This window comes from Thermobia domestica, chromosome 2, assembly GCF_964235325.1.
Source record: "Thermobia domestica chromosome 2, izTheDome1.hap1.1, whole genome shotgun sequence".
Taxonomy (NCBI): Eukaryota; Metazoa; Arthropoda; class Insecta; order Zygentoma; family Lepismatidae; genus Thermobia; species Thermobia domestica.
The window spans coordinates 20,339,682-20,352,794 of record NC_137455.1 but is presented as its reverse complement, the minus strand read 5'-3'; the positions used below and the strand labels follow the sequence as shown (position 1 = coordinate 20,352,794).

The following is a 13,113-nucleotide window of genomic DNA, read 5'->3' as shown; positions in this document are numbered from 1 at the left end:
ACATATTTTTAATTTTCGAGATAGGATACAGGGTTTATATTAAATCATATGGAATGATTGCAAATACATCGAATGTCTTTATACGAGGAGAAGTCAAAATGTTCTCGGAATTTCGTTGTAACTTATTATCACAATATAGGCACATATTCGCTTAATTGTCTTCAAAATAGGCTCCTTCAGAACACATATTTGTTCCATCGCTGGAAATAACGCTGAAAATCATGTTTTAGTATGTTCCGAAGTTCAGCCGACGCGTTGGTTTGGATGTCTTCTACGGTGGCAAAAACGTTATCTTTAATCTTGGGCAAGAGCCAGACATCCGCTGGTGCTAAATCCGGTTAGTAGGAAGGCTGGTAGAGGAGGGAAATGTTTGTTTCTGCGAGCCGTTTTGCCAGCGTAGAAGACATCCAAACAAACACGACGGTTGAACTTTGGAACATACTAAAACAGGCCTTTCAGCGTTGTTTCCAGCAACGGCAGGCGGTGGAACAAGTGTATGTGTTCTCAAGGAGTCTATTTTGAAATTACAATACATGAAGTGAATGTGTACCTATATTGTGGTAATAAGTTACAACGAAATTCCGAGAACATTTTGACTTCTTCTCGTGGTTTTATGTTTCAGTCACACTAAATCAAGATTTAGCTGAGATAGAGGATTGAAGAAATGTACATGTTTGGAAAAAAGGAATACCAGTACAAGAGTATTAAAAATGAATTAAAACACGCATAGATAGTTTTCTTGAAGGCTAAAACACTTAGAAGTTACTAAGAGAATTTAATATGAAGATTTTCGTTCCATAATCGTTCTAAAATACGAGAAAATATTGTAAGAAAAATATTAGACAACAAATAGTCGTACAATTTAAAGGACTATATGGATCCTATGTCTTGTAGATAATTGGACTCAACATGGTGCATAAAACTGTATTACTCTTAAATAATTACCATAATCGTTTTCATTTTACTATTTTTTTTTTTTTTTTTTTTTTACTTTCGTTAAGATTATACACATTAATTAGGCTTAGGATGTATTTTGTATTTATATTCTTTTGTTTTGTTCTTCTCGTATTTCTTTCTTTCAGCTTGTTTTCTTTTCCAAATTCTAATAACTAAATTTATCAAAGTCTAATATTGTTAGTGTAAATGCGATTATTTGTTTAATACATGAGACATGTATCGTTGTCGTTACGGCTCGTTATGACTACATGACTCCAATGAATCGTTATGGCTCGTTACGACTAAATGACTCAAATAAATCTTTAGGCTCGTTATGACTAAACGAATCAAATGAATCGTTATGACTTGTTATCACTAAACGACTCAAATGTATCGTTATGGCTCGTTATAACTAAATGCCTCAAATGAATCGTTATGGCTCGTTATGACCAAATGACTCAAATAAATCATTATGGATCGTTATGACTAAATGACTCAAATGAATCATTATGGATCGTTATGACTAAATGACTCAGATGAATCGTTATGGTTCGTTATGACTAAACGACTGAGATAAATAGTTATAATCATTATGACTAAGTGACTCAAATGAATCGTTATGGCTTATATATGAAAACATTAACATAATATATTGAAACAATAGGTAGTCATTAAGAGCAAAGTAAATAAGAAAAGACAGGAAACGAGAAAGGAAGAAACAGATAGATTATTAGGTAGATTGTGCTCGCGAGCACCAGGAATAGAACGTAATTTGTTGATATTTGAGTGATGTATCATAACGTAATCAAAACACTTGTTTTGCGTGATATAAATTAAAAAAAAAAAAAAAAAAAAAAGTTGTACTGTACGATAGAACATTTAATTGTTGGAAAATATAATTTAAAAGTGTGCAGAGAAATAGTAATGGGAGAAACAAATGACTGATATATTTAACGTAACATAATGTGTTTAATTTTACACCGAATGGTGAATGTTAATAGGATAAGTGAATCATGGCGGTATTTAACTATTCGAAACTGGTTTGCTACGAAGAACAGGGGATCAGCGAGTATTTAGAAATATTGTATCAACTTCATTGTAATGGACACACCAGAAAGAAAATCCGTAGCTACAATCATATCTTCAAGTGAAGCCTAAACATATAAATGTTCTCTTTCCAGTTATCAAATTTTTCAGTCCCCCATATTGGATGGCGAAACGAAAAGAATGAATATCCTGATCAGTTTTAGCAGAAAATGGGGAGGTGCAGCTTGCAGAAGCTGTCGGATAGAATACGAGTAGTAGAACAAGTGCAAGCTTTACTTGTAGGTCGTATTTCCATAACTTGAAATTTGTAGCTGTTGTTCACTTTTCTCTCTTGAAACTCATATTCAAAATCAATATATTGTTCTTTTGCTCTGCCATCCAATATAGGGTTCTAAATTTTTTCGCATGTATATATATATATATATACTGATAATGATTTCTTCATCGAAGAGTTGGAAACTAACGTAAAACAGAGAGAAGAAAAGAGAGTTTTGAAGAGTTATCTCAAATTAACTCGCAAAAATGTTTCATTATCTGTAAACCTTAATATAGATTGTTAAGAGCCTGACATACTAAAAATAATACAAAATTTACCATTTTTCTTTTGGTTGTTTTTCATAAGTGAAAGGATATAATGAAATTCAACTTACCACAATCATAGATAATGCTATTCTAGAACAGAAAATATGAACGTAAAGAATTTTCAATGTTGCTATTCATAGAAATTACAGTTACCAGAATGACATTTCCCCAAAAATCTAAGTTAAGGCAGCGACCAGAGGAACGAACTCAACCGTATTTGATTACGTATCATGTTGTCTTGGAATCCTGTGAACTACTTTTTAAATAGTAGTTTTATTTAGTTTGTATTAAACAAAATAGTTTTAACATAGAGTTATTAAAATTAAATAATAATGTTATTTAAAAAGTAGTTCACAGGACTCCAAGACAGGATGATACGTAATCAAATGCAGTTGAGTTCGTTCCTTTAGTCGCCGCTTCGGGGGAAATGTTATTCTGGCAACACTGTAATTTCTATGGATGGCAACACTGAAAATTCTTGCGGTTCATATTTTCTGTTGTTGAATAACATTATCTATGATTGTGCTTAGTTGAATTTCATTATCTCCTTTCACTTACGAATAAACCAGCAAAAGATAAATGGTAAATTTTGTATTATTTTTAAGTACGTCAGGCTTTTAAAGAAAAATAACCTTCTTTTGTTACCTCTAGATTCTTCTTTGTAATCTGTTTCCATTTACACCTTTACCTCTGTTTCGTCTATTGAGGATGAGATTAACTAACTAATTCTAATCTCTTGTTTCCCTAAACCCACTTCTACGTATTTTAAAGGAATAGATGACGTAAGCAGCAGTCTAGGGGCATTGTGAACACAGTAAGCGTCCATCTCACAAAATATACACAGAAGCAATATTGTGAACGAATGTTTAGAAATATATATCACATGTGAGTGATTTAAAAAAAATGTGAGAGTGGATATGTTCCGTAACATTCGATGTTTATAGTTCTCCCATTTTTTTTTTTTAAACAAAAATTAATACCTACCTAATAGAGTTGCATGCCATAAAGTATTCCCTGTCAACAGTGTTAGACAATTAGTCCCCTCCCCTTCCTACCTGCAAGGTTTGTAAATGTTTATGTCTGTATGAAACAAAGATGGTTTTGTTTCCTTGATCGTTTTGGATAAATACACTATAAATCTAGTACTAGAACAAGAGACTATAAATTTATCTATGCAACAGGGTTTAAGCTAGTTTACTCGTGTGATTATTTACTATATTCTTTCTTGATTTACTTATACTATGTTCTTGTATAAGAAGATAGAATGGCTTGTAGATGGAATGACCAAAACTACTTGACGTAACAGCCCATTTTGTGAGCCTGAATCTGCTCCAGCGCCATCTGGCTGAACTATGTCCAGACGTGATCAGCGCGCTGCGACGCCTTGTTCCTAACAGGTACATCAGGAACTTTCTAGACCTTAGAGGCCGTCACGTCTTGTTTTCATGTGACTTCCCAGTTTGCCTCACGACGCAGGGTGGACGCCGAAAATTTGGAAGCAAATGGAATGACAGAAAATCAAAATCTAATGTTGCCATGTACTGCTTCAATTGCAAAAGTTGTTGAATCAGTGTTGGCAAATGGATATCCAATGGAATTAATGGTACTTCGAGGAGCGCTATGCCAGTGATGCTTTATGTTTTATCAAGATAATATGGGGAAATATCTTACGGTGTTCCAACAAATAATTTTTCGAGCGTCTACCACTGAACTACTGTCAACAAAGTCAGTTTCTTCTGTTCGTCATTAGTCTTCGTGACTTGCTAGGGATATTAAATGTCTATAATGTTTTCTCCCATTGATGCAGAAAAGTGTTGTTTTTAAGTTGGAATGTGGGTTAAAATACATGGTTAGCATAAATGACTCATTCGTTTTGAAAAGGCCATATTCTCAAAAGTATTATACGTACACACATGAAAGATATATGGAAAGAACCAAAAACTCACCAAGTTTATACACCCTCTACAAATGTCCAATATGTGCCCCTTTGGTGACATGACACACGTCCAGATGATACTCGAGCTCATTCCATACATTTTGTAGCATAGTTCTGTCAATTGCCTGATGCGTTCTTTGAGCTCGACTAAGGATTGTGGTAGTGGGGGTACTAAACAAGGTCCTTAACGTACCTCACAGGAAGAAATCGCAGGGCGTTAAATCAGGAGACATGGGAGGCCAGAGGAACAAAGCTAAGTCATTCTCACCAACACGCCCAATCCAACGATGCGGGATGTGTCAACGAGGGGTATGCCCCGTCTTGTGCCCCCTCGTGCTGCTACCTGAAATACACAATACAAGTGAGTGTGTGTGGTTCTTTTCATATATTTTTCATGTGTGTACGTATAATACTTTCGAAAACATAGCCTTCTCAAAATGAATTAATCATTTATGCTAACCCTGATAATAAATAAATTTGGTGAATGTTAGTCAACTCTTTAACTGTAATAAATAAATTAATTCAGCAAATAGTAAAAGTGAAAAGTTGAGACATGGAACTAAAACTCTTTGAGTTTACAACCTACGGAGGATTATAGTCGGTGATATTATGCACTTTCAACTGGACAATGCATGGCCACTACATCGGATCCTAATATTATTAGTATGACTTTCTAGACCGAGCCTCCTAATTGCTTCACGATACTGGGTCAACATCAAACATTTTGTATCCTCATTGCAAATCGATTCTAGAATTATGAACACTAAAGCCACATGCGTTAGCCATACGACTACAGAAAAACATCTTAAATTCAGGAAACAGCTAAAGGACTCAAACATTATGCATCATGATTACAGCTGTGTTGTACGATGTTTTAATTTTCGGCTATGTTAAAAAAAAAAAAATAGCTTTGACCCTGTTCCATAGTGCAACAGATAGAACCTAGCATGAATTATGCATATAGTATTTGTTTAGACAATAAACAATGTTGTACTTTACTTTATTTTTATTCTATTTTTACTCGAAAATCGTACTTCAGGTTTCGACGTCTTACTGTTAATTCAAAAATGAATTGTTTTAATTTTTTCTGAACAATATTAATGCTCGTTTGACTTTCTATTCTTTTTATAACAATTATAGACATAAGAGTTGATTTCCCAAATATTGTTAATTTATTTTTAGTAATTAATTTATTAGATTAAAGGATTAGCAGGCAACTTGCGTATTGAAATTAGTTATATATATATATATATATATTTACTGAGTTGAGGTTTATGATCCAAATCTTAAGTATTCTGTTACGAATTTCGAAATTCCTACTCTTAACATGTTAGCTACAATATTTTGATTAATAGTGGCAAAGAAAAACCAGAATGTGTACTGAGTGTTTTAGAAATACGTTACAACCCTCCATAAGAATTGAAGTCAAAAGCTATTTTGTTTATGAATTTTCTCTAACCTCGCAAATCCTATTCAGAATGCAAAACCATTTCAGTCTGTGAGTAACGCTAAATATGCAAACCTCAAAACATTTAAGAGTTACGCGTTACATAAACATCTAGACGAATCCTTACTATTAACACAAGACGTCTCAGTCTATCAATCACGCTAATTTCTAATACTTCAGTCAGAATAAAAAAATGACCGACCAATATATCGAAATTTATAAAATGACCGTATAATGTATCGAAATTTTTAAAAAAATGATAGATCAATATATGGAAATTTTAAAAAAATGACCGAACAATATATTGAAATTTTAAAAAAAATGACCGATCAATATATCGAAATTTTAAAAAATGACCGATCAATATATCGAAATTTAAAAAAATGATCGATCAATATATGGAAGATTGAAAAAATGACCGATCAATATATGGAAGTTTTAAAAAATGACCTCTCAATGTATCGAAATTTTAAAAAAATGACCGATCAATATATCGAAATTTTAAAAAAATGACCAATCAATGTATGGAAGTTTTAAAAAATGAGCGATCAATATATCGGAATTTTAAAAAATGAGCCAAAAATATATCGAAATTTAAAAAAATAGGGCCTAACTGATCAATGTATCGAAATTATGAATTCATGTCTTAATGGAAGTACTAATCCAATAGTGTTTCACAATAAACACACGATCTTCGACAGAATAACTATATATCGTCACTACGACGTGGAAACAAGTAAGCATCTCACTTCACTTATTGCACTTCACTGAAAACACGAGCGCGCCAACAACAACGATTCGCGGAATTTATTTGTTGTACCCTTCTTCAACGGCTACAGTTACATTTCTCATGAAATACATTACATTCTCTCAAGGTTTCACTGGAACCGTTTAAGTATTTGCGAGATGATGTGGTTTTTTCGGGGTTACCTTCAAATAGGCCACCGTTATTAGTACTTTCTATGTACTCTAAACATTTATACTCTTATACTTCTCGGCACTCACAATTTTAAATACATTGGAATCTGATTTCGTCTTTCTTGAGCGGAGTCCATTTTAGAAACCCAAATAAAGGAATACTGCATGTGCACGAAAGATAATACGTTATAATTAACAGAAAGAAAACAGATACGCTGAACTTAAAATTATGTAAAATCGTTTCGACACTTCAAGCAGAGAGAGAGAGAAAGAGAGTTTGAGAGTCTGACATACTAAAAATAATACAAAATTTACCATTTTTCTTTTGCTTGTTTTTCATAAGTGGAAGGAAATAATGAAATGCAACTTACCACAATCATAGATAATGTTATTCTACAACAGAAAATATGAACCTGAAGAATTTTCAGTGTTGCCATCCATAGAAATTACAGTGTTGCCAGAATAACAATTCCCCAAAATCAGACGACGACTAGACGCACGAACTCAATTGCATTTCATTACGTATCATGTTGTCTTGGAATCCTGTGAACTACTTTTTAAATAAATAGTTGTATTTAGTTTGTAATAAACAGAATAGTTTTAACACACAGTTATTAAAATTAAATAATAATGTTATTTAAAAAATAGTTTACAGGGTAACAAAACAACATGATACGTAATCAAATGCAGTTGAGTTCATTCTTTTAGTCGCTGTCTTAACTTACATTGTTTTGGGAAATGTTATTCTAGCAACTGTATTTCCTATGGATGACAATATTGAAAATTTTTGAGGTTCATATTTTCTGTTGTAGAATAACATTATCTATGATTGTGCTAAGTTGTATTTCATTATCTCCTTTCACTTACGGAAAACAATCAAAAGAAAAATTGTAAATTTTGTATTATTTTTAGTAAGACAGGCTCTTAAGAAATAATCGACAAGAAACAACACGCTGAAATGCCATATTAATGGAAACTTATCATTAAGATAACAAATATTTGATTTCCCCCAAAGTAGAAAGAAATTACCAAATCTACATTACAAATAGTTGTAAAACTGGAGCATGATAACTTCTAAATAAATGTGTTCTTTTTTATGCCTTTATTTTCAAATTTTGCATCTGGCTTTGTGAGCTAGCATTTTGTATTTGCTCAACAAATATGTGTAGCTAAATAGAATAACCCCCTACAAGTGCAAATTATTGTGGAAATGACGAGTACATAGCGTTTAGAATAGATGGGAAAAAATGTCATAATAAAAGATGTTTTTGCACGTCAATTAGTAAAGCATTTACTCTAAATGTCGTGTCGAAATGATATTATTAGTTGATTGTACCTAGATAGATGTTTGTGTTTTAATTCAAAGTGACAATAAATGCAGGTACTAGCACAAAAAGAACACGATTTATGTTTTATAGGTCATATGTAATTTGATTTTTTTTTTTTTTTGTTATCTATAATAGTCTGTATTAACATATAAATACTAGATTTACCTCTTCCCTCTCTTCTCCAAGTTTACGTATAATGGTATTTTGGTATTTGATCTCTCTTGTTTTCATCTTTCTTCGCAGGTGTGCTGAATCAAGAATGTGTAAAATACAGGGTGATTTAAAAAAAAACGGGAAATTTTGAAATTTAAATAATTTCACGAAAAACAAATTATTTATTTCATTTAATAGTAAAAATATGCCATTTAAGAATATATACAGTAAAATTAATGCCATTTTAGTAACCGGTGACTACTGGTTTGCCCAGTGATCACCGGTTACTATTTCTTATCATAATTATCACCATCCTCTTAGGCATTGAGCAATCCAATATGATCTCTCTATGACTTACAGTTCCCGAGATACGACTCCTTAAATCTCCCGAAATCGGAAATTTTTTGGCCAGTATCTCGGAAACGGCAAATTATAGAGAGATGATATTGGTGTTGATCAATGCCTAAGAGGATGGTGATCATTTTGGCACCAAATGTATTCTAAAAGGCATTATTTTTACTATTAAATGAGATAAATAATTTGTTTTTTTTTCAAGTTTTCATGAAATTATTTAATTCTCAAAAATTTCCTTTTTTTTTTTTTTTTTTTTTTTTAATCACTCAGTACAAGCTGTTAAAAGAAATTGCACTAGTAGTTATATTTCGACATCGAATAGTGGCTTCTTCAGCCTGTTGACTTTTTTCATTACTCGTTGTTAGAACGAGCACGGTTGAAGAAGGCCATGGTTTGATATTGAAGCATAATTACGAGTGCGTATTATACATGAAAATACTTTCATACGTTTCTTTGGATAACCGTATTTAAATGGAATCGGTCACATTTGAAAGAAAAACTCAAATATTTTTTTACTATATGTCATAGACATTGAATGTGGGACCCACGTGTGGCGATGCAGACACCAAGATGATATTTACGCTACACACATTCCAACACATCTGATGAAATGGTCTGGATGGCAGCACTGATGCGAACTTGTGCTTCTTGCAAGTTTTGAGGCAATGGGGATACATAGGCACATAATCCTTTACGTAGCCCCATAATAAGAAGTCACAGGCCGTCTAGTCAGGCGACTTCGGCGGCCACTTGTAGATGACATTATCATCATTTCCGGCATGACCAATCAATCTTCCTGGAAGTAGCTCATTCAGATGTTCCCGAACATGTAAATGCAAGTGAGGAGGTGCTCCATCTTGTTGGAAAATAAAGTCATTGCCTTCAGTTCCTTCAGTGCCTTCTTCCAGTTGTGGAAATAAGTAATTAATGAGCATGTCAAGATAAGTTGGACCTGTGACAGTAGCCACATAAAGTAAACATGAGTGAATTTACTTTTTCTGTGTTTGAACCCGTCCATTATTGACATTGTTGCCCATTGTTAACATGCACAAACATATTTGAGTGTTTCATTCAAATGTAACCAATTTCATTTGAATACGAGTATCCAAAGCGACATAAAGTATGACAGTATTTTTATGGACATACGTTATATGTAGGGTAGTGTGTATATATAATTTATATATCATTTACTCACTGTAATTTCGACAACAAAATTTTTCGAGGAGGTAACTTTACGAGTTAATTCGGCAATTTTAAGTTTTTTTTCTGTAATTCTATTGTATTAGTCATGGAAACAATGGAATATATAAATAATTGATTAGTTAGTTACTGATATAAAGATGGAACAAGATTAAAGTAAGGAGAGAATATCCACGCTATTGGAAATAGAGTTGGGAGAAAAGTAGTTTGATGGGGAATCACATACATACATGCTTGAAAGAGATGTTATGTTAAGATGTGAAAACAGATACGTTAAAGACTGAATAAAGTATTGTTGAATCTTTAGAATTTTAGTATTTAGCGCTATCTTGGTAGAAATTAATTAGTATCGTTTATGTATTTGACATGGGGTCGAAGACTGTATCCAGATGAAGAATGTTGAATAATAATTATAGAGCAGTTCTGGTAAACCAATGAAAATATATACAGGGTTGCCTAATTGTTCAGTAGGCTATATTGTAGAAATTAGCATCTACTTTGAGGCTAATTACTTAGGTAATCCATTCCATAGCTGGTAATTGCATCGGTTCGACTATTTACCCAGTGGCATAACTTGGGGGCCCTCCCGCAGATAATATGGAGTGGGGCCCCTTCTCTACGTCCCACATCACGATTTGGGGCCCCTGATGGCTTAAGGCCCTCCGCAATGCGGGGTCTGCGGGGCCCTTATTTACGCCCCTGTATTTACCTATGAATATGCTTAATTTGGCTGATAACACAAGTAATTGTTGGTTTGTAAGAACATGGCTTCTAATTGGCAACTTTACAGTTTAGAAGTGACCGTTCTGCCACCAAGCTACCTTCTTGCGATATAAAGGGTTTACAAAGTTTGTTATGGTCATACATGGACAGCTAATGGAGTGTAGGCTACACAGGATTCAGGAATGTCAATATAATTGGGTTGAAATCTAAGCTCCTGAACAAATAAATTGAGATTTGCAGTGATCTAAATAACAGGCGATGTTCCTTTTTAACTTTTGGAGTTTATATCGAACATTGAGGTGGAAGAAGTGCTAATATTGGGTTATTCTTAATAACCACTGCATTGAGTTTACACAGAATAAAGTACATTACCTAATATAATACAGTATATTTGAATTGGCTAAGAAACAAATTTTTGAAAAACAGCATCGTTATCATTAGTACGAGACATTAACAGTGAAAAGTTTATTTTCAACTTAACTGATCGAAATACACGCCATTCTGATGAGATAATTGTAGTTCTCACATTGTTATTTCTATATATCTATACTAAATTGGCATTGTATGTCGTCTTTTCACGACAGAACCGTGGAATCATTTGAAATTACTTTCGAACACTGTTAGTACCGACACAAACTGGGTTTTGATCGTGTCATTTTAATAAAATGCTCTCCGAAAAGGAATGAAGAGGGTTCAAAATTTACGCAAAATAGAGTACCTCATTAGCTCGTTAATAGGGAGATAAAAAAAGCTGGGCATATAAATTGAAAATAAGTGGATATGTCTCCGCATTTTCAAAATTACATATCATAAGAGAGAAAGGAAGCAATTTCTATAATATTATAAATTCCAAGTTTGCATTCATAAAGATTTTGCCATCGATTTGCCTGCATTGAGTAAATCTATATGCTCTGGATATAAGATAACGATCTCGATCAGTCTTGACAATGTGAAGTGTTATTTAGAGCGATTATGTGCGAGTTTACGCAACTCCCTTCAAATCAAACTTTCATCAAAAAGAATCTTGAAAAAAAAAAAAAAAAAAAAGGAAAAAAGAGTTCGTATATATCTTTTCAGATAGTTTCCATAAACCATATGTAATCCGAATGCTTGAATACAAGACTGAACTAGTTACCAAAACAGACAATATAGTAAAATAGGTATTATTACAACACATAAAATATTACAAAACTTTCGCTACAATGTTTTATCAGATATAAACGGAAAGAAAATTATAAGATAAAAAAGAAAATTAAAAATCAAAGAAAAAGCAGAGAAGTGACTAATTCCTTGTGTACTTTTTAAGTGTTGTGGTCATATCTTTCTGTTTTCTGTACTGGTAAGTGAAATAAAATCTTTTTAATTCTTACGTCCTACGATTATCCTGGGTAAGCTAAAGGAGACGATGAAGATAAGAATGAATGAAATTACAGAATGTAGAAAGTGGGAAGAAAGGGGAGTATCCGAGAAAACCTACGCACACTATGTGTGTCCACCACAAAATCCACTTCTTTTCCGTACAGAGCTCACTTCTGATACGTGGGATCCACGTGAATTTTGTGATGGACAGACAACTGATCTGTTTCCTCCCATTTTCTCATTCCACCATTATCATCTATTTCATCGTCCATGTTTCTCTTAGCTTTAGTGAATAATCGTTGAAAATATAAGGTTGTCACAGTTAATGTCTTATAATACTAATAATGAAATCTCTTATTAGAAATTTTTTAAATAGAAAATTAAATACTTTTCAAGTACAAGATTAACTAGTAGATTTGTGTTTAGTGAAAGATAGAAACTGACGGGTTTTTAATCAAATTGTTAAAAAGAGAATATGAAATACTTACTTCGTTGATTGCGTCTGTTAAAAAATCGTGTACAGTTTCAATCGCTTATTATGTGGTCTTGTTCACCAGGTTAAGTAACTCATATTCAGATTAGATTACTTTATAAACATATCTCGCATTTTTTTTCTTTTCATGGATTCTAAAATTGAAATAAAAGCCCTTGATAAACTGATTGTTCATCAGGTATATTTCTATTAAAATTTGAAATAGTATTTCATGGTATAATTTTATTGGGAAGACAATTCGAAATCTATGCATATATATAGATTGCATGATCTATGCACAGAGCACTATTGTACAGGTTAAAATAAAGCGAAAATATTACATGATGATATAGACGCCGGGACCTCCTTTAGCCGTTACAGGTAATCAAAATTTCACGATGTGGCAACGTCGCAGATTAACTCGAAGCCGTTAGCATTACCCTACAAATCCATCAAACAGTTTAATGGATTCGTAGACTAATAAGTGAAGCTAGTGTCAATCTATATCGACTTTAACTGTCATCTGGCAAGAATCGATGTAATTATTTGATGGATCGGTACTGTACGATTCTTTATCTCCGACATTGTCACATACTGCAATGATCTTCCTTTATATTCATTGTAAATTTGTTAAACAAGAACTCATGCTTGTCTCATT

At 32.9% G+C, this 13,113-nt stretch overlaps 1 protein-coding gene across 2 annotated transcripts in view; it reads left to right on the top strand.

Annotated features, from left to right (window-relative positions):
• The window catches only part of LOC145671174 (sodium-dependent neutral amino acid transporter B(0)AT3), a 235,153-nt gene that overhangs the window by 217,571 nt on the left and 4,469 nt on the right, over window positions 1–13,113 (top strand). The window contains exon 11 of one of the 2 annotated variants that reach the window (XR_014128460.1): window positions 3,337–3,450. The exons of the other annotated variant lie outside the window; for it this stretch is intronic. The gene's annotated coding sequence lies outside the window, so the exon portion shown is untranslated. The remainder of the gene's footprint in view (window positions 1–3,336; window positions 3,451–13,113) is intronic. 2 annotated transcript variants of the gene reach the window in all.